Here is a 21071-nt window from a genome sequence, read left to right on the forward strand (position 1 = left end):
CTATATTTAGTCAGGTTACCACTGGAACAGCCACGTTTAAACCAACAGCTCTATATTTAGTCAGGTTATCACTGGAACAGCCACGTTTAAACCAACAGGACTATATTTAGTCAGGTTATCACTGGAACAGCCACGTTTAAACCAACAGGACTATATTTAGTCAGGTTATCACTGGAACAGCCACGTTTAAACCAACAGGACTATATTTAGTCAGGTTGGAACAGCCAGGTTTAAACCAACAGGACTATATTTAGTCAGGTTACCACTGGAACAGCCACGTTTAAACCAACAGGACTATATTTAGTCAGGTTACCACTGGAACAGCCACGTTTAAACCAACAGGACTATATTTAGTCAGGTTACCACTGGAACAGCCACGTTTAAACCAACAGGACTATATTTAGTCAGGTTACCACTGGAACAGCCATGTTTAAACCAACAGGACTATATTTAGTCAGGTTGGAACAGCCAGGTTTAAACCAACAGGACTATATTTAGTCAGGTTACCACTGGAACAGCCACGTTTAAACCAACAGGACTATATTTAGTCAGGTTGGAACAGCCATGTTTAAACCAACAGGACTATATTTAGTCAGGTTGGAACAGCCACGTTTAAACCAACAGGACTATATTTAGTCAGGTTACCACTGGAACAGCCACGTTTAAACCAACAGGACTATATTTAGTCAGGTTACCACTGGAACAGCCATGTTTAAACCAACAGGACTATATTTAGTCAGGTTACCACTGGAACAGCCACGTTTAAACCAACAGGACTATATTTAGTCAGGTTACCACTGGAACAGCCACGTTTAAACCAACAGGACTATATTTAGTCAGGTTACCACTGGAACAGCCACGTTTAAACCAACAGGACTATATTTAGTCAGGTTGGAACAGCCAGGTTTAAACCAACAGGACTATATTTAGTCAGGTTGGAACAGCCACGTTTAAACCAACAGGACTATATTTAGTCAGGTTGGAACAGCCAGGTTTAAACCAACAGGACTATATTTAGTCAGGTTACCACTGGAACAGCCACGTTTAAACCAACAGGACTATATTTAGTCAGGTTACCACTGGAACAGCCACGTTTAAACCAACAGGACTATATTTAGTCAGGTTACCACTGGAACAGCCACGTTTAAACCAACAGGACTATATTTAGTCAGGTTGGAACAGCCACGTTTAAACCAACAGGACTATATTTAGTCAGGTTGGAACAGCCAGGTTTAAACCAACAGGACTATATTTAGTCAGGTTACCACTGGAACAGCCACGTTTAAACCAACAGGACTATATTTAGTCAGGTTGGAACAGCCACGTTTAAACCAACAGGACTATATTTAGTCAGGTTACCACTGGAACAGCCACGTTTAAACCAACAGGACTATATTTAGTCAGGTTATCACTGGAACAGCCAGGTTTAAACCAACAGGACTATATTTAGTCAGGTTACCACTGGAACAGCCACGTTTAAACCAACAGGACTATATTTAGTCAGGTTACCACTGGAACAGCCACGTTTAAACCAACAGGACTATATTTAGTCAGGTTGGAACAGCCACGTTTAAACCAACAGGACTATATTTAGTCAGGTTGGAACAGCCACGTTTAAACCAACAGGACTATATTTAGTCAGGTTGGAACAGCCACGTTTAAACCAACAGGACTATATTTAGTCAGGTTATCACTGGAACAGCCATGTTTAAACCAACAGGACTATATTTAGTCAGGTTGGAACAGCCAGGTTTAAACCAACAGGACTATATTTAGTCAGGTTACCACTGGAACAGCCACGTTTAAACCAACAGGACTATATTTAGTCAGGTTGGAACAGCCAGGTTTAAACCAACAGGACTATATTTAGTCAGGTTGGAACAGCCACGTTTAAACCAACAGGACTATATTTAGTCAGGTTGGAACAGCCACGTTTAAACCAACAGGACTATATTTAGTCAGGTTGGAACAGCCACGTTTAAACCAACAGGACTATATTTAGTCAGGTTGGAACAGCCACGTTTAAACCAACAGGACTATATTTAGTCAGGTTACCACTGGAACAGCCACGTTTAAACCAACAGGACTATATTTAGTCAGGTTACCACTGGAACAGCCACGTTTAAACCAACAGGACTATATTTAGTCAGGTTGGAACAGCCACGTTTAAACCAACAGGACTATATTTAGTCAGGTTACCACTGGAACAGCCAGGTTTAAACCAACAGGACTATATTTAGTCAGGTTACCACTGGAACAGCCACGTTTAAACCAACAGGACTATATTTAGTCAGGTTACCACTGGAACAGCCACGTTTAAACCAACAGGACTATATTTAGTCAGGTTACCACTGGAACAGCCACGTTTAAACCAACAGGACTATATTTAGTCAGGTTACCACTGGAACAGCCACGTTTAAACCAACAGGACTATATTTAGTCAGGTTACCACTGGAACAGCCACGTTTAAACCAACAGGACTATATTTAGTCAGGTTACCACTGGAACAGCCACGTTTAAACCAACAGGACTATATTTAGTCAGGTTGGAACAGCCACGTTTAAACCAACAGGACTATATTTAGTCAGGTTGGAACAGCCATGTTTAAACCAACAGGACTATATTTAGTCAGGTTACCACTGGAACAGCCACGTTTAAACCAACAGGACTATATTTAGTCAGGTTGGAACAGCCACGTTTAAACCAACAGGACTATATTTAGTCAGGTTACCACTGGAACAGCCACGTTTAAACCAACAGGACTATATTTAGTCAGGTTACCACTGGAACAGCCACGTTTAAACCAACAGGACTATATTTAGTCAGGTTGGAACAGCCACGTTTAAACCAACAGGACTATATTTAGTCAGGTTGGAACAGCCAGGTTTAAACCAACAGGACTATATTTAGTCAGGTTGGAACAGCCACGTTTAAACCAACAGCTCTATATTTAGTCAGGTTATCACTGGAACAGCCACGTTTAAACCAACAGGACTATATTTAGTCAGGTTACCACTGGAACAGCCATGTTTAAACCAACAGGACTATATTTAGTCAGGTTACCACTGGAACAGCCACGTTTAAACCAACAGGACTATATTTAGTCAGGTTACCACTGGAACAGCCACGTTTAAACAAACAGGACTATATTTAGTCAGGTTAATCACTGGAACAGCCACGTTTAAACCAACAGGACTATATTTAGTCAGGTTGGAACAGCCAGGTTTAAACCAACAGGACTATATTTAGTCAGGTTACCACTGGAACAGCCACGTTTAAACCAACAGGACTATATTTAGTCAGGTTGGAACAGCCACGTTTAAACCAACAGGACTATATTTAGTCAGGTTACCACTGGAACAGCCACGTTTAAACCAACAGGACTATATTTAGTCAGGTTACCACTGGAACAGCCACGTTTAAACCAACAGGACTATATTTAGTCAGGTTGGAACAGCTACGTTTAAACCAACAGGACTATATTTAGTCAGGTTGGAACAGCCACGTTTAAACCAACAGGACTATATTTAGTCAGGTTACCACTGGAACAGCCACGTTTAAACCAACAGGACTATATTTAGTCAGGTTACCACTGGAACAGCCACGTTTAAACCAACAGGACTATATTTAGTCAGGTTGGAACAGCCAGGTTTAAACCAACAGGACTATATTTAGTCAGGTTATCACTGGAACAGCCACGTTTAAACCAACAGGACTATATTTAGTCAGGTTACCACTGGAACAGCCACGTTTAAACCAACAGGACTATATTTAGTCAGGTTACCACTGGAACAGCCACGTTTAAACCAACAGGACTATATTTAGTCAGGTTGGAACAGCCACGTTTAAACCAACAGGACTATATTTAGTCAGGTTACCACTGGAACAGCCACGTTTAAACCAACAGGACTATATTTAGTCAGGTTACCACTGGAACAGCCACGTTTAAACCAACAGGACTATATTTAGTCAGGTTACCACTGGAACAGCCAGGTTTAAACCAACAGGACTATATTTAGTCAGGTTGGAACAGCCACGTTTAAACCAACAGGACTATATTTAGTCAGGTTACCACTGGAACAGCCACGTTTAAACCAACAGGACTATATTTAGTCAGGTTGGAACAGCCACGTTTAAACCAACAGGACTATATTTAGTCAGGTTGGAACCTCTGGTCCTGTCCAGGCTCTGGTCCATAAAGAGCTCTGGTCTGGTCCTGTCCAGGTTCTGGTCCATAAAGAGCTCTGGTCCGGTCCTGTCCAGGTTCTGGTCCATAAAGAGCTCTGGTCCGGTCCTGTCCAGGCTCTGGTCCATAAAGAGCTCTGGTCCATAAAGAGCTCTGGTCCTGTCCAGGTTCTGGTCCATAAAGTGCTCTGGTCCGGTCCTGTCCAGGTTCTGGTCCATAAAGAGCTCTGGTCCGGTCCTGTCCAGGTTCTGGTCCATAAAGAGCTCTGGTCCATAAAGAGCTCTGGTCCATAAAGAGCTCTGGTCCGGTCCTGTCCAGGTTCTGGTCCATAAAGAGCTCTGGTCCTTTCCAGGTTCTGGTCCATAAAGAGCTCTGGTCTGGTCCTGTCCTGTCCAGGTTCTGGTCCATAAAGAGCTCTGGTCCGGTCCTGTCCAGGCTCTGGTCCATAAAGAGCTCTGGTCCTGTCCTGTCCAGGCTCTGGTCCATAAAGAGCTCTGGTCCGGTCCTGTCCAGGTTCTGGTCTATAAAGAGCTCTGGTCCTGTCCTGTCCAGGTTCTGGTCCATAAAGAGCTCTGGTCCATAAAGAGCTCTGGTCCTGTCCAGGTTCTGGTCCATAAAGAGCTCTGGACCTGTCCTGTCCAGGTTCTGGTCCATAAAGAGCTCTGGTCTGGTCCTGTCCAGGCTCTGGTCCATAAAGAGCTCTGGTCTGGTCCTGTCCAGGTTCTGGTCCATAAAGAGCTCTGGTCCGGTCCTGTCCAGGCTCTGGTCCATAAAGAGCTCTGGTCCGGTCCTGTCCAGGCTCTGGTCCATAAAGAGCTCTGGTCCGGTCCTGTCCAGGTTCTGGTCCATAAAGAGCTCTGGTCCGGTCCTGTCCAGGTTCTGGTCCATAAAGAGCTCTGGTCTGGTCCTGTCCAGGCTCTGGTCCATAAAGAGCTCTGGTCCGGTCCTGTCCAGGCTCTGGTCCATAAAGAGCTCTGGTCCGGTCCTGTCCAGGCTCTGGTCCATAAAGAGCTCTGGTCCATAAAGAGCTCTGGTCCGGTCCTGTCCAGGTTCTGGTCCATAAAGAGCTCTGGTCCTGTCCTGTCCGGGCTCTGGTCCATAAAGAGCTCTGGTCTGGTCCTGTCCTGTCCAGGCTCTGGTCCATAAAGAGCTCTGGTCCGGTCCTGTCCAGTGGTTAACGTTTGACCACAGGGACTTGATAAGAGCTCAGGAAACTACCCATCACCCTGTTAGACTAGAACTATGCAGAGTTACAACAACAACTATCCAGCCTTCATGACAACAATGATTAACTAGATAGATAACTATGGGTCACCATGACCTACATCAACAAACAAAATGGCGCACTATTACTACACGGACCAGAACCAGAACCCTATGGTCCTGGTGGAAGTAGTGGACTGATCAGAACCCTATGGTCCTGGTAGAAGTAGTGGACTGATCAGAACCCTACGGTCCTGGTGGAAGTAGTGGACTGATCAGAACCCTATGGTCCTGGTAGAAGTAGTGGACTGATCAGAACCAGAACCCTATGGTCCTGGTGGAAGTAGTGGACTGATCAGAACCAGAACCCTATGGTCCTGGTGGAAGTAGTGGACTGATCAGAACCCTACGGTCCTGGTAGAAGTAGTGGACTGATCAGAACCCTATGGTCCTGGTGGAAGTAGTGGACTGATCAGAACCAGAACCCTACGGTCCTGGTGGAAGTAGTGGACTGATCAGAACCCTACGGTCCTGGTAGAAGTAGTGGACTGATCAGAACCCTATGGTCCTGGTGGAAGTAGTGGACTGATCAGAACCCTACGGTCCTGGTGGAAGTAGTGGACTGATCAGAACCCTACGGTCCTGGTGGAAGTAGTGGACTGATCAGAACCAGAACCCTATGGTCCTGGTGGAAGTAGTGGACTGATCAGAACCCTACGGTCCTGGTAGAAGTAGTGGACTGATCAGAACCCTACGGTCCTGGTGGAAGTAGTGGACTGATCAGAACCCTATGGTCCTGGTGGAAGTAGTGGACTGATCAGAACCCTACGGTCCTGGTGGAAGTAGTGGACTGATCAGAACCAGAACCCTATGGTCCTGGTGGAAGTAGTGGACTGATCAGAACCCTACGGTCCTGGTAGAAGTAGTGGACTGATCAGAACCCTATGGTCCTGGTGGAAGTAGTGGACTGATCAGAACCCTACGGTCCTGGTGGAAGTAGTGGACTGATCAGAACCCTACGGTCCTGGTGGAAGTAGTGGACTGATCAGAACCAGAACCCTATGGTCCTGGTGGAAGTAGTGGACTGATCAGAACCAGAACCCTATGGTCCTGGTGGAAGTAGTGGACTGATCAGAACCCTACGGTCCTGGTGGAAGTAGTGGACTGATCAGAACCCTACGGTCCTGGTGGAAGTAGTGGACTGATCAGAACCCTACGGTCCTGGTGGAAGTAGTGGACTGATCAGAACCCTACGGTCCTGGTGGAAGTAGTGGACTGATCAGAACCCTACGGTCCTGGTGGAAGTAGTGGACTGATCAGAACCCTACGGTCCTGGTAGAAGTAGTGGACTGATCAGAACCCTACGGTCCTGGTGGAAGTAGTGGACTGATCAGAACCCTATGGTCCTGGTGGAAGTAGTGGACTGATCAGAACCAGAACCCTATGGTCCTGGTGGAAGTAGTGGACTGATCAGAACCCTATGGTCCTGGTGGAAGTAGTGGACTGATCAGAACCCTATGGTCCTGGTGGAAGTAGTGGACTGATCAGAACCCTACGGTCCTGGTGGAAGTAGTGGACTGATCAGAACCCTATGGTCCTGGTGGAAGTAGTGGACTGATCAGAACCAGAACCCTACGGTCCTGGTGGAAGTAGTGGACTGATCAGAACCAGAACCCTATGGTCCTGGTGGAAGTAGTGGACTGATCAGAACCCTATGGTCCTGGTAGAAGTAGTGGACTGATCAGAACCCTATGGTCCTGGTGGAAGTAGTGGACTGATCAGAACCCTATGGTCCTGGTGGAAGTAGTGGACTGATCAGAACCCTATGGTCCTGGTGGAAGTAGTGGACTGATCAGAACCCTGTGGTCCTGGTGGAAGTAGTGGACTGATCAGAACCCTACGGTCCTGGTGGAAGTAGTGGACTGATCAGAACCCTACGGTCCTGGTGGAAGTAGTGGACTGATCAGAACCCTATGGTCCTGGTGGAAGTAGTGGACTGATCAGAACCCTACGGTCCTGGTGGAAGTAGTGGACTGATCAGAACCCTATGGTCCTGGTGGAAGTAGTGGACTGATCAGAACCCTACGGTCCTGGTAGAAGTAGTGGACTGATCAGAACCCTACGGTCCTGGTGGAAGTAGTGGACTGATCAGAACCCTATGGTCCTGGTAGAAGTAGTGGACTGATCAGAACCCTATGGTCCTGGTAGAAGTAGTGGACTGATCAGAACCCTACGGTCCTGGTAGAAGTAGTGGACTGATCAGAACCAGAACCCTATGGTCCTGGTGGAAGTAGTGGACTGATCAGAACCCTACGGTCCTGGTGGAAGTAGTGGACTGATCAGAACCCTACGGTCCTGGTGGAAGTAGTGGACTGATCAGAACCCTACGGTCCTGGTGGAAGTAGTGGACTGATCAGAACCCTACGGTCCTGGTGGAAGTAGTGGACTGATCAGAACCCTACGGTCCTGGTGGAAGTAGTGGACTGATCAGAACCCTATGGTCCTGGTGGAAGTAGTGGACTGATCAGAACCCTACGGTCCTGGTGGAAGTAGTGGACTGATCAGAACCCTATGGTCCTGGTGGAAGTAGTGGACTGATCAGAACCCTACGGTCCTGGTGGAAGTAGTGGACTGACCAGAACCCTACGGTCCTGGTGGAAGTAGTGGACTGATCAGAACCAGAACCCTACGGTCCTGGTGGAAGTAGTGGACTGATCAGAACCCTATGGTCCTGGTAGAAGTAGTGGACTGATCAGAACCAGAACCCTATGGTCCTGGTGGAAGTAGTGGACTGATCAGAACCAGAACCCTATGGTCCTGGTGGAAGTAGTGGACTGATCAGAACCCTACGGTCCTGGTGGAAGTAGTGGACTGATCAGAACCCTATGGTCCTGGTAGAAGTAGTGGACTGACCAGAACCCTATGGTCCTGGTGGAAGTAGTGGACTGATCAGAACCCTATGGTCCTGGTAGAAGTAGTGGACTGACCAGAACCCTATGGTCCTGGTGGAAGTAGTGGACTGATCAGAACCCTATGGTCCTGGTGGAAGTAGTGGACTGATCAGAACCAGAACCCTACGGTCCTGGTGGAAGTAGTGGACTGATCAGAACCCTACGGTCCTGGTGGAAGTAGTGGACTGATCAGAACCCTATGGTCCTGGTGGAAGTAGTGGACTGATCAGAACCCTATGGTCCTGGTGGAAGTAGTGGACTGATCAGAACCAGAACCCTACGGTCCTGGTGGAAGTAGTGGACTGATCAGAACCAGAACCCTACGGTCCTGGTAGAAGTAGTGGACTGATCAGAACCCTATGGTCCTGGTGGAAGTAGTGGACTGATCAGAACCCTACGGTCCTGGTGGAAGTAGTGGACTGATCAGAACCAGAACCCTACGGTCCTGGTGGAAGTAGTGGACTGATCAGAACCCTACGGTCCTGGTGGAAGTAGTGGACTGATCAGAACCCTATGGTCCTGGTGGAAGTAGTGGACTGATCAGAACCAGAACCCTACGGTCCTGGTGGAAGTAGTGCACTATGTAGGGAATAGGATGCCAGTTGGTACGGCCCTAGTGGAAATAGGGCACTATGTAGGGAATAGGATGCCAGTTGGTACGACCCTAGTGGAAATAGGGCACTATGTAGGGAATAGGGTGCCAGTTGGTACGACCCTAGTGGAAATAGGGCACTATGTAGGGAATAGGGCGCCAGTTGGTACGGCCCTAGTGGAAATAGGGCACTATGTAGGGAATAGGGTGCCAGTTGGTACGACCTTAGTGGAAATAGGGCACTATGTAGGGAATAGGGTGCCAGTTGGTACGACCCTAGTGGAAATAGGGCACTATGTAGGGAATAGGGTGCCAGTTGGTATGGCCCTAGTGGAAATAGGGCACTATGTAGGGAATAGGGTGCCAGTTGGTACGGCCCTAGTGGAAATAGGGCACTATGTAGGGAATAGGGTGCCAGTTGGTACGACCCTAGTGGAAATAGGGCACTATGTAGGGAATAGGGCGCGACCCCTTGTCACTGCCACTCTGTGTCTGATGTAACAGCAGCAGGACTCATGACTTCTGTTATCTAGTTTGGCCAAATTACAGAGACCAGCCACCGTCAGCTCACTGACCGAGAGCGATGAAGTAACACATTCTGTGTTTTTCAGCCTGCGACCCCAAATTAGAAATTCTGTATTTTCCCGGGACTCAGAGTTTAGGAAAATATGCCTCTTTTACATAAATATCAGTACATTTCATTGCCCTTATGCATAAAACAAATAACAATGGCATTAAATATCCGTATAAATATCCATTCGTGTTTATTTACCCTCCATTAAAAACACTCATATCTGTCTAGGTTGGAACTGTTGAAATAAAATACATATTTTATTTATTCTGAACTGGAATGAAGTGATTGATCACATCACACACAGTCCTAATGACAGCAGGTCTATTCTGGCCTCTGTTTTTAACAACACTGAGGTCCTAACGACAGCAGGTCTATTCTGGCCTCTGTTTTTAACAGCACTGAGGTCCTAATGACAGCAGGTCTATTCCGGCCTCTGTTTTTAACAACACTGAGGTCCTAATGACAGCAGGTCTATTCTGGCCTCTGTTTTAAACAGCACTGAGGTCCTAACGACAGCAGGTCTATTCCGGCCTCTGTTTTTAACAACACTGAGGTCCTAATGACAGCAGGTCTATTCTGGCCTCTGTTTTTAACAACACTGAGGTCCTAATGACAGCAGGTCTATTCTGGCCTCTGTTTTAAACAGCACTGAGGTCCTAACGACAGCAGGTCTATTCCGGCCTCTGTTTTTAACAACACTGAGGTCCTAATGACAGCAGGTCTATTCTGGCCTCTGTTTTTAACAACACTGAGGTCCTAATGACAGCAGGTCTATTCTGGCCTCTGTTTTTAACAACACTGAGGTCCTAATGACAGCAGGTCTATTCTGGCCTCTGTTTTTAACAACGCTGAGGTCCTAATGACAGCAGGTCTATTCTGGCCTCTGTTTTTAACAACACTGAGGTCCTAACGACAGCAGGTCTATTCTGGTCTCTGTTTTTAACAACACTGAGGTCCTAATGACAGCAGGTCTATTCTGGCCTCTGTTTTTAACAACACTGAGGTCCTAATGACAGCAGGTCTATTCTGGCCTCTGTTTTTAACAACACTGAGGTCCTAATGACAGCAGGTCTATTCTGGCCTCTGTTTTTAACAACACTGAGGTCCTAATGACAGCAGGTCTATTCTGGTCTCTGTTTTTAACAGCACTGAGGTCCTAATGACAGCAGGTCTATTCTGGTCTCTGTTTTTAACAGCACTGAGGTCCTAATGACAGCAGGTCTATTCTGGCCTCTGTTTTTAACAGCACTGAGATCCTAATGACAGCAGGTCTATTCTGGCCTCTGTTTCTAACAACACTGAGGTCCTAATGACAGCAGGTCTATTCTGGCCTCTGTTTTTAACAGCACTGAGGTCCTAATGACAGCAGGTCTATTCTGGCCTCTGTTTTTAACAACACTGAGGTCCTAATGACAGCAGGTCTATTCTGGCCTCTGTTTTTAACAGCACTGAGGTCCTAATGACAGCAGGTCTATTCTGGCCTCTGTTTTTAACGACACTGAGGTCCTAATGACAGCAGGTCTATTCTGGCCTCTGTTTCTAACAACACTGAGGTCCTAATGACAGCAGGTCTATTCTGGCCTCTGTTTTTAACGACACTGAGGTCCTAATGACAGCAGGTCTATTCCGGCCTCTGTTTTTAACGACACTGAGGTCCTAATGACAGCAGGTCTATTCCGGCCTCTGTTTTTAACAACACTGAGGTCCTAATGACAGCAGGTCTATTCTGGCCTCTGTTTTTAACGACACTGAGGTCCTAATGACAGCAGGTCTATTCCGGCCTCTGTTTTTAACGACACTGAGGTCCTAATGACAGCAGGTCTATTCCGGCCTCTGTTTTTAACGACACTGAGGTCCTAATGACAGCAGGTCTATTCTGGCCTCTGTTTTTAACAGCACTGAGGTCCTAATGACAGCAGGTCTATTCTGGCCTCTGTTTTTAACAGCACTGAGGTCCTAATGACAGCAGGTCTATTCCGGCCTCTGTTTTTAACAACGCTGAGGTCCTAATGACAGCAGGTCTATTCTGGCCTCTGTTTTTAACAGCACTGAGGTCCTAATGACAGCAGGTCTATTCTGGCCTCTGTTTTTAACAACACTGAGGTCCTAATGACAGCAGGTCTATTCCAGCCTCTGTTTCTAACAACGCTGAGGTCCTAATGACAGCAGGTCTATTCTGGCCTCTGTTTTTAACAACACTGAGGTCCTAACGACAGCAGGTCTATTCTGGCCTCTGTTTTTAACAACACTGAGGTCCTAATGACAGCAGGTCTATTCTGGCCTCTGTTTTTAACAACACTGAGGTCCTAATGACAGCAGGTCTATTCTGGCCTCTGTTTTTAACAACACTGAGGTCCTAATGACAGCAGGTCTATTCTGGCCTCTGTTTTTAACAACACTGAGGTCCTAATGACAGCAGGTCTATTCTGGCCTCTGTTTTTAACAACGCTGAGGTCCTAATGACAGCAGGTCTATTCTGGCCTCTGTTTCTAACAACGCTGAGGTCCTAATGACAGCAGGTCTATTCCGGCCTCTGTTTTTAACAGCACTGAGGTCCTAACGACAGCAGGTCTATTCCGGCCTCTGTTTTTAACGACACTGAGGTCCTAATGACAGCAGGTCTATTCCGGCCTCTGTTTTTAACAACACTGAGGTCCTAATGACAGCAGGTCTATTCTGGCCTCTGTTTCTAACAACGCTGAGGTCCTAATGACAGCAGGTCTATTCTGGCCTCTGTTTTTAACAGCACTGAGGTCCTAATGACAGCAGGTCTATTCTGGCCTCTGTTTCTAACACCACTGAGGTCCTAATGACAGCAGGTCTATTCTGGCCTCTGTTTTAAACAACACTGAGGTCCTAATGACAGCAGGTCTATTCTGGCCTCTGTTTTTAACAGCACTGAGGTCCTAATGACAGCAGGTCTATTCTGGCCTCTGTTTTTAACGACACTGAGGTCCTAATGACAGCAGGTCTATTCTGGCCTCTGTTTCTAACAGCACTGAGGTCCTAATGACAGCAGGTCTATTCTGGCCTCTGTTTTTAACAGCACTGAGGTCCTAATGACAGCAGGTCTATTCTGGCCTCTGTTTTAAACACTGAGGTCCTAATGACAGCAGGTCTATTCTGGCCTCTGTTTCTAACAACGCTGAGGTCCTAATGACAGCAGGTCTATTCTGGCCTCTGTTTTTAACAGCACTGAGGTCCTAATGACAGCAGGTCTATTCTGGCCTCTGTTTTTAACGACACTGAGGTCCTAATGACAGCAGGTCTATTCCGGCCTCTGTTTTTAACAGCACTGAGGTCCTAATGACAGCAGGTCTATTCTGGCCTCTGTTTTTAACAGCACTGAGGTCCTAATGACAGCAGGTCTATTCTGGCCTCTGTTTTTAACAGCACTGAGGTCCTAATGACAGCAGGTCTATTCTGGCCTCTGTTTTTAACGACACTGAGGTCCTAATGACAGCAGGTCTATTCCAGCCTCTGTTTCTAACAACGCTGAGGTCCTAATGACAGCAGGTCTATTCTGGCCTCTGTTTTTAACAACACTGAGGTCCTAATGACAGCAGGTCTATTCTGGCCTCTGTTTCTAACAACACTGAGGTCCTAATGACAGCAGGTCTATTCTGGCCTCTGTTTCTAACAACACTGAGGTCCTAATGACAGCAGGTCTATTCCAGCCTCTGTTTTTAACGACACTGAGGTCCTAACGACAGCAGGTCTATTCTGGCCTCTGTTTTTAACAACACTGAGGTCCTAATGACAGCAGGTCTATTCTGGCCTCTGTTTTTAACAGCACTGAGGTCCTAATGACAGCAGGTCTATTCCGGCCTCTGTTTTAAACAGCACTGAGGTCCTAATGACAGCAGGTCTATTCTGGCCTCTGTTTTTAACAGCACTGAGGTCCTAATGACAGCAGGTCTATTCTGGCCTCTGTTTTTAACAGCACTGAGGTCCTAATGACAGCAGGTCTATTCTGGCCTCTGTTTCTAACAACGCTGAGGTCCTAATGACAGCAGGTCTATTCTGGCCTCTGTTTCTAACAGCACTGAGGTCCTAATGACAGCAGGTCTATTCTGGCCTCTGTTTTAAACGACACTGAGGTCCTAATGACAGCAGGTCTATTCCGGCCTCTGTTTTAAACGACACTGAGGTCCTAACGACAGCAGGTCTATTCCGGCCTCTGTTTTAAACGACACTGAGGTCCTAACGACAGCAGGTCTATTCCGGCCTCTGTTTTAAACAACACCGCCTTATTTCTGCCGATCATCACCTGTTTATAAAATGACAACAACGCCTTGCTATCGGACTGACTGGTCCACTGTGGAACCAGTGTTTCCTGAAGCATCCTGTTCTGAAATACCTCTCTGGGTTTAACCGTCATGATGTGGACGTTTTATTACATTCGTTCCGTTATGAGAGACTCGTTACTAAAGGCTCTTCCACACACACAACACAACACAACACATTGTGGGCGCTGCTCGTTAGACGTTTTCTATGACAGAGAGAGAAACTGATCGCTGTATTTTTGATGACAGTGTTATCCAGGGTCGTCCCTAGCAGAAATGTTAGTTGAAGTAGTTTTATGGTTATTAAGGTAAAAGACTTGTATAATAACTAAATGTCGTTGGTGTTTATCTGTAGGTAAGGAACGGGTTAATTAGGGGGGGGGGGGCGTCCCAAGGATCCCGTATAGCACTGACCCTCCTGTTTCAGCTGTCTGGTGACACGAGGTCTCGCTGTTTCACTACATTTACGATATTTACAGCTGATCTGACTAAATAGAAAATGTTCAATTAATGCATAATAACAAATAATAACAATTAAATAGGACTTTCACATATTCAAGGAAAAGTTACAAGTTACACATTGTATATCTAGCTAACTTAGCTATGAGTTTCTTAGCTAGCAAAAGTGGTAAAAAAACTTCACCCCTTAAAAACCACACGCTAACCAAGCTATTAAAAAAAAAAGCATAAATATAAGCTATGTAACGTTGAATAAAGAGTAATTTATTTATCTGGGTACCCACCAAGTCCCCCAGGCTGTGCAGCTGTCACCGGTCGGAAAGCTCACACTCAACTCACTTTACCAGGAAGACGAAGTCCGCCAAACATACAAACCAATCAGTGTACAGAGAGACGTGACGTCCACGACCCCTTTTTCTCGCTGTTAGCCAATTAAAACACACAACACAAACGTCTGAACTGTCCAATGAAACTGATCGACGGTGATCACGAGACACAGGGATTAAATTATACCGTTAGTTGAATTCAACAATACTGTGGTAAAATAACTTAGTCTTTCTGTACAATATATTGATTAAAGTGCTTATAAATAGTTTAATTCAACAATACTGTGATATGATAACTTAGTCTTTCTGTACAATATATTGATTAAAGTGCTTATAAATAGTTTAATTCAACAATACTGTGATATGATAATTTATTATTTCTGTACAATATATTGTTTTAAGTGCTTATAAATAGTTTAATTCAACAATAGTGTGGTAAAATAACTTAGTCTTTCTGTACAATATATTGCTTTAAGTGCTTATAAATAGTTTAATTCAACAATACTGTGATATGATAACTTATTATTTCTGTACAATATATTGATTAAAGAGCTTATAAATAGTTTAATTCAACAATACTGTGATATGATAACTTAGTCTTTCTGTACAATATATTGATTAAAGTGCTTATAAATAGTTTAATTCAACAATAGTGTGGTATGATAACTTAGTCTTTCTGTACAATATATTGATTAAAGAGCTTATAAATAGTTTAATTCAACAATACTGTGATATGATAACTTATTCTTTCTGTACAATATATTGATTAAAGAGCTTATAAATAGTTTAATTCAACAATACTGTGATATGATAACTTATTCTTTCTGTACAATATATTGATTAAAGTGCTTATAAATAGTTTAATTCAACAATACTGTGATATGATAACTTAGTCTTTCTGTACAATATATTGATTAAAGAGCTTATAAATAGTTTAATTCAACAATACTGTGGTAAAATAACTTAGTCTTTCTGTACAATATATTGATTAAAGTGCTTATAAATAGTTTAATTCAACAATACTGTGGTATGATAACTTAGTCTTTCTGTACAATATATTGATTAAAGTGCTTATAAATAGTTTAATTCAACAATAGTGTGGTAAAATAACTTAGTCTTTCTGTACAATATATTGCTTTAAGTGCTTATAAATAGTTTAATTCAACAATACTGTGGTAAAATAACTTAGTCTTTCTGTACAATATATTGATTAAAGAGCTTATAAATAGTTTAATTCAACAATACTGTGATATGATAACTTATTCTTTCTGTACAATATATTGATTAAAGAGCTTATAAATAGTTGAATTATGAAATTGTTATTTTGATATAAAATGGTACATTCAGAACAGCATTTTAAATTGTTATAGTGACATGATTACAGACCAATAGGATCAGCTATAGTACCTTAGGTCCCACCCTGTCAAAGACAGACAGTCATAACAGACCAATAGGATCAGTTATAGTACCTTAGGTCCCACCCTGTCAAAGACAGACAGTTATAACAGACCAATAGGATCAGTTATAGTACCTTAGGTCCCACCCTGTCAAAGACAGACAGTCATAACAGACCAATAGGATCAGTTATAGTACCTTAGGTCCCACCCTGTCAAAGACACACAGTCATAACAGACCAATAGGATCAGTTATAGTACCTTAGGTCCCCACCCTGTCAAAGACAGACAGTCATAACAGACCAATAGGATCAGTTATAGTACCTTAGGTCCCACCCAGTCAAAGACGGACAGTCATAACAGACCAATAGGTTATCAAATATCTTTAATGTAGAGCTCATTAATTGTATTTCAGGTAGGGCTTAATAAATGTCTTTATGGTCAGTTCTTGAACACATGTTGAAGAGAGGTCGTCACTGACATCGATGTCCGATCTTTCAGGTCTTCCTCATAGGGTCAGTCATCAATCATCCAGACCATCACAGACCACCAGAGGGTCAGTCATCCCTCTACCAGACCAGAGGGTCAGTCATCACTCTACCAGACCAGAGGGTCAGTCATCACTCTACCAGACCATCACAGACCACCAGAGGGTCAGTCATCACTCTACCAGACCATCACAGACCACCAGAGGGTCAGTCATCACTCTACCAGACCATCACAGACCACCAGAGGGTCAGTCATCACTCTACCAGACCAGAGGGTCAGTCATCACTCTACCAGACCATCACAGACCACCAGAGGGTCAGTCATCACTCTACCAGACCAGAGGGTCAGTCATCCCTCTACCAGACCAGAGGGTCAGTCATCACTCTACCAGACCATCACAGACCACCAGAGGGTCAGTCATCACTCTACCAGACCATCACAGACCACCAGAGGGTCAGTCATCACTCTACCAGACCATCACAGACCACCAGAGGGTCAGTCATCCCTCTACCAGACCAGAGGATCAGTCATCACTCTACCAGACCATCACAGACCACCAGAGGGTCAGTCATCACTCTACCAGACCAGAGGGTCAGTCATCCCTCTACCAGACCAGAGGGTCAGTCATCACTCTACCAGACCAGAGGGTCAGTCATCCCTCTACCAGACCAGAGGGTCAGTCATCCCTCTACCAGACCAGAGGGTCAGTCATCACTCTACCAGACCAGAGGGTCAGTCATCACTCTACCAGACCAGAGGGTCAGTCATCACTCTACCAGACCAGAGGGTCAGTCATCCCTCTACCAGACCATCACAGACCAGAGGGTCAGTCATCACTCTACCAGACCAGAGGGTCAGTCATCACTCTACCAGACCAGAGGGTCAGTCATCACTCTACCAGACCATCAAAGACCACCAGAGGGTCAGTCATCACTCTACCAGACCATCACAGACCACCAGAGGGTCAGTCATCACTCTACCAGACCAGAGGGTCAGTCATCACTCTACCAGACCATCACAGATCACCAGAGGGTCAGTCATCACTCTACCAGACCAGAGGGTCAGTCATCCCTCTACCAGACCATCACAGACCACCAGAGGGTCAGTCATCCCTCTACCAGACCATCACAGACCACCAGAGGGTCAGTCATCACTCTACCAGACCAGAGGGTCAGTCATCACTCTACCAGACCAGAGGGTCAGTCATCACTCTACCAGACCATCACAGACCACCAGAGGGTCAGTCATCACTCTACCAGACCATCACAGACCACCAGAGGGTCAGTCATCACTCTACCAGACCAGAGGGTCAGTCATCCCTCTACCAGACCAGAGGGTCAGTCATCACTCTACCAGACCAGAGGGTCAGTCATCACTCTACCAGACCAGAGGGTCAGTCATCACTCTACCAGACCAGAGGGTCAGTCATCACTCTACCAGACCAGAGGGTCAGTCATCACTCTACCAGACCAGAGGGTCAGTCATCACTCTACCAGACCAGAGGGTCAGTCATCCCTCTACCAGACCAGAGGGTCAGTCATCCCTCTACCAGACCAGAGGGTCAGTCATCCCTCTACCAGACCAGAGGGTCAGTCATCACTCTACCAGACCAGAGGGTCAGTCATCACTCTACCAGACCAGAGGGTCAGTCATCCCTCTACCAGACCAGAGGGTCAGTCATCCCTCTACCAGACCATCACAGACCACCAGAGGGTCAGTCATCACTCTACCAGACCATCACAGACCACCAGAGGGTCAGTCATCCCTCTACCAGACCATCACAGACCACCAGAGGGTCAGTCATCACTCTACCAGACCAGAGGGTCAGTCATCACTCTACCAGACCAGAGGGTCAGTCATCACTCTACCAGACCAGAGGGTCAGTCATCACTCTACCAGACCAGAGGGTCAGTCATCACTCTACCAGACCAGAGGGTCAGTCATCACTCTACCAGACCAGAGGGTCAGTCATCCCTCTACCAGACCAGAGGGTCAGTCATCACTCTACCAGACCAGAGGGTCAGTCATCCCTCTACCAGACCAGAGGGTCAGTCATCACTCTACCAGACCAGAGGGTCAGTCATCCCTCTACCAGACCAGAGGGTCAGTCATCCCTCTACCAGACCAGAGGGTCAGTCATCACTCTACCAGACCAGAGGGTCAGTCATCCCTCTACCAGACCAGAGGGTCAGTCATCACTCTACCAGACCAGAGGGTCAGTCATCCCTCTACCAGACCAGAGGGTCAGTCATCCCTCTACCAGACCAGAGGGTCAGTCATCACTCTACCAGACCAGAGGGTCAGTCATCACTCTACCAGACCAGAGGGTCAGTCATCACTCTACCAGACCAGAGGGTCAGTCATCCCTCTACCAGACCAGAGGGTCAGTCATCACTCTACCAGACCAGAGGGTCAGTCATCCCTCGACCAGACCAGAGGGTCAGTCATCACTCTACCAGACCAGAGGGTCAGTCATCCCTCTACCAGACCAGAGGGTCAGTCATCCCTCTACCAGACCAGAGGGTCAGTCATCCCTCTACCAGACCAGAGGGTCAGTCATCCCTCTACCAGACCAGAGGGTCAGTCATCCCTCTACCAGACCAGAGGGTCAGTCATCCCTCTACCAGACCAGAGGGTCAGTCATCACTCTACCAGACCAGAGGGTCAGTCATCCCTCTACCAGACCAGAGGGTCAGTCATCCCTCTACCAGACCAGAGGGTCAGTCATCACTCTACCAGACCAGAGGGTCAGTCATCACTCTACCAGACCAGAGGGTCAGTCATCACTCTACCAGACCAGAGGGTCAGTCATCCCTCTACCAGACCAGAGGGTCAGTCATCCCTCTACCAGACCAGAGGGTCAGTCATCCCTCTACCAGACCAGAGGGTCAGTCATCACTCTACCAGACCAGAGGGTCAGTCATCCCTCTACCAGACCAGAGGGTCAGTCATCCCTCTACCAGACCAGAGGGTCAGTCATCACTCTACCAGACCAGAGGGTCAGTCATCACTCTACCAGACCAGAGGGTCAGTCATCCCTCTACCAGACCAGAGGGTCAGTCATCACTCTACCAGACCAGAGGGTCAGTCATCACTCTACCAGACCAGAGGGTCAGTCATCCCTCTACCAGACCAGAGGGTCAGTCATCCCTCTACCAGACCAGAGGGTCAGTCATCCCTCTACCAGACCAGAGGGTCAGTCATCCCTCTACCAGACCAGAGGGTCAGTCATCCCTCTACCAGACCAGAGGGTCAGTCATCACTCTACCAGACCAGAGGGTCAGTCATCACTCTACCAGACCAGAGGGTCAGTCATCACTCTACCAGACCAGAGGGTCAGTCATCACTCTACCAGACCAGAGGGTCAGTCATCACTCTACCAGACCAGAGGGTCAGTCATCACTCTACCAGACCAGAGGGTCAGTCATCACTCTACCAGACCAGAGGGTCAGTCATCACTCTACCAGACCAGAGGGTCAGTCATCACTCTACCAGACCAGAGGGTCAGTCATCCCTCTACCAGACCAGAGGGTCAGTCATCCCTCTACCAGACCAGAGGGTCAGTCATCACTCTACCAGACCAGAGGGTCAGTCATCCCTCTACCAGACCAGAGGGTCAGTCATCACTCTACCAGACCAGAGGGTCAGTCATCCCTCTACCAGACCAGAGGGTCAGTCATCACTCTACCAGACCAGAGGGTCAGTCATCACTCTACCAGACCAGAGGGTCAGTCATCCCTCTACCAGACCAGAGGGTCAGTCATCACTCTACCAGACCAGAGGGTCAGTCATCACTCTACCAGACCAGAGGGTCAGTCATCCCTCTACCAGACCAGAGGGTCAGTCATCACTCTACCAGACCAGAGGGTCAGTCATCACTCTACCAGACCAGAGGGTCAGTCATCACTCTACCAGACCAGAGGGTCAGTCATCCCTCTACCAGACCAGAGGGTCAGTCATCCCTCTACCAGACCAGAGGGTCAGTCATCACTCTACCAGACCAGAGGGTCAGTCATCCCTCTACCAGACCAGAGGGTCAGTCATCACTCTACCAGACCAGAGGGTCAGTCATCCCTCTACCAGACCAGAGGGTCAGTCATCACTCTACCAGACCAGAGGGTCAGTCATCACTCTACCAGACCAGAGGGTCAGTCATCACTCTACCAGACCAGAGGGTCAGTCATCACTCTACCAGACCAGAGGGTCAGTCATCCCTCTACCAGACCAGAGGGTCAGTCATCACTCTACCAGACCAGAGGGTCAGTCATCCCTCTACCAGACCAGAGGGTCAGTCATCCCTCTACCAGACCAGAGGGTCAGTCATCACTCTACCAGACCAGAGGGTCAGTCATCACTCTACCAGACCAGAGGGTCAGTCATCACTCTACCAGACCAGAGGGTCAGTCATCCCTCTACCAGACCAGAGGGTCAGTCATCACTCTACCAGACCAGAGGGTCAGTCATCACTCTACCAGACCAGAGGGTCAGTCATCCCTCTACCAGACCAGAGGGTCAGTCATCCCTCTACCAGACCAGAGGGTCAGTCATCACTCTACCAGACCAGAGGGTCAGTCATCACTCTACCAGACCAGAGGGTCAGTCATCCCTCTA

General features: G+C 46.8%; 1 pseudogene across 1 annotated transcript in view; it reads right to left on the reverse strand.

Annotated features, from left to right (window-relative positions):
• The window catches only part of LOC106591425 (serine hydroxymethyltransferase, cytosolic-like), a 59654-nt pseudogene extending 45028 nt beyond the window's left edge, over positions 1-14626 (reverse strand). Inside the window, exon 1 of the transcript XR_014391615.1 lies at positions 14536-14626. The product of XR_014391615.1 is annotated as a serine hydroxymethyltransferase, cytosolic-like (transcript). The remainder of the gene's footprint in view (positions 1-14535) is intronic.
• Between the last annotated feature and the right edge of the window lie 6445 nt (positions 14627-21071).

The sequence above is a fragment of the Salmo salar genome, unplaced genomic scaffold (assembly GCF_965601325.2).
Source record: "Salmo salar unplaced genomic scaffold, fSalSal1 ptg000721l, whole genome shotgun sequence".
Taxonomy (NCBI): domain Eukaryota; kingdom Metazoa; phylum Chordata; class Actinopteri; order Salmoniformes; family Salmonidae; genus Salmo; species Salmo salar.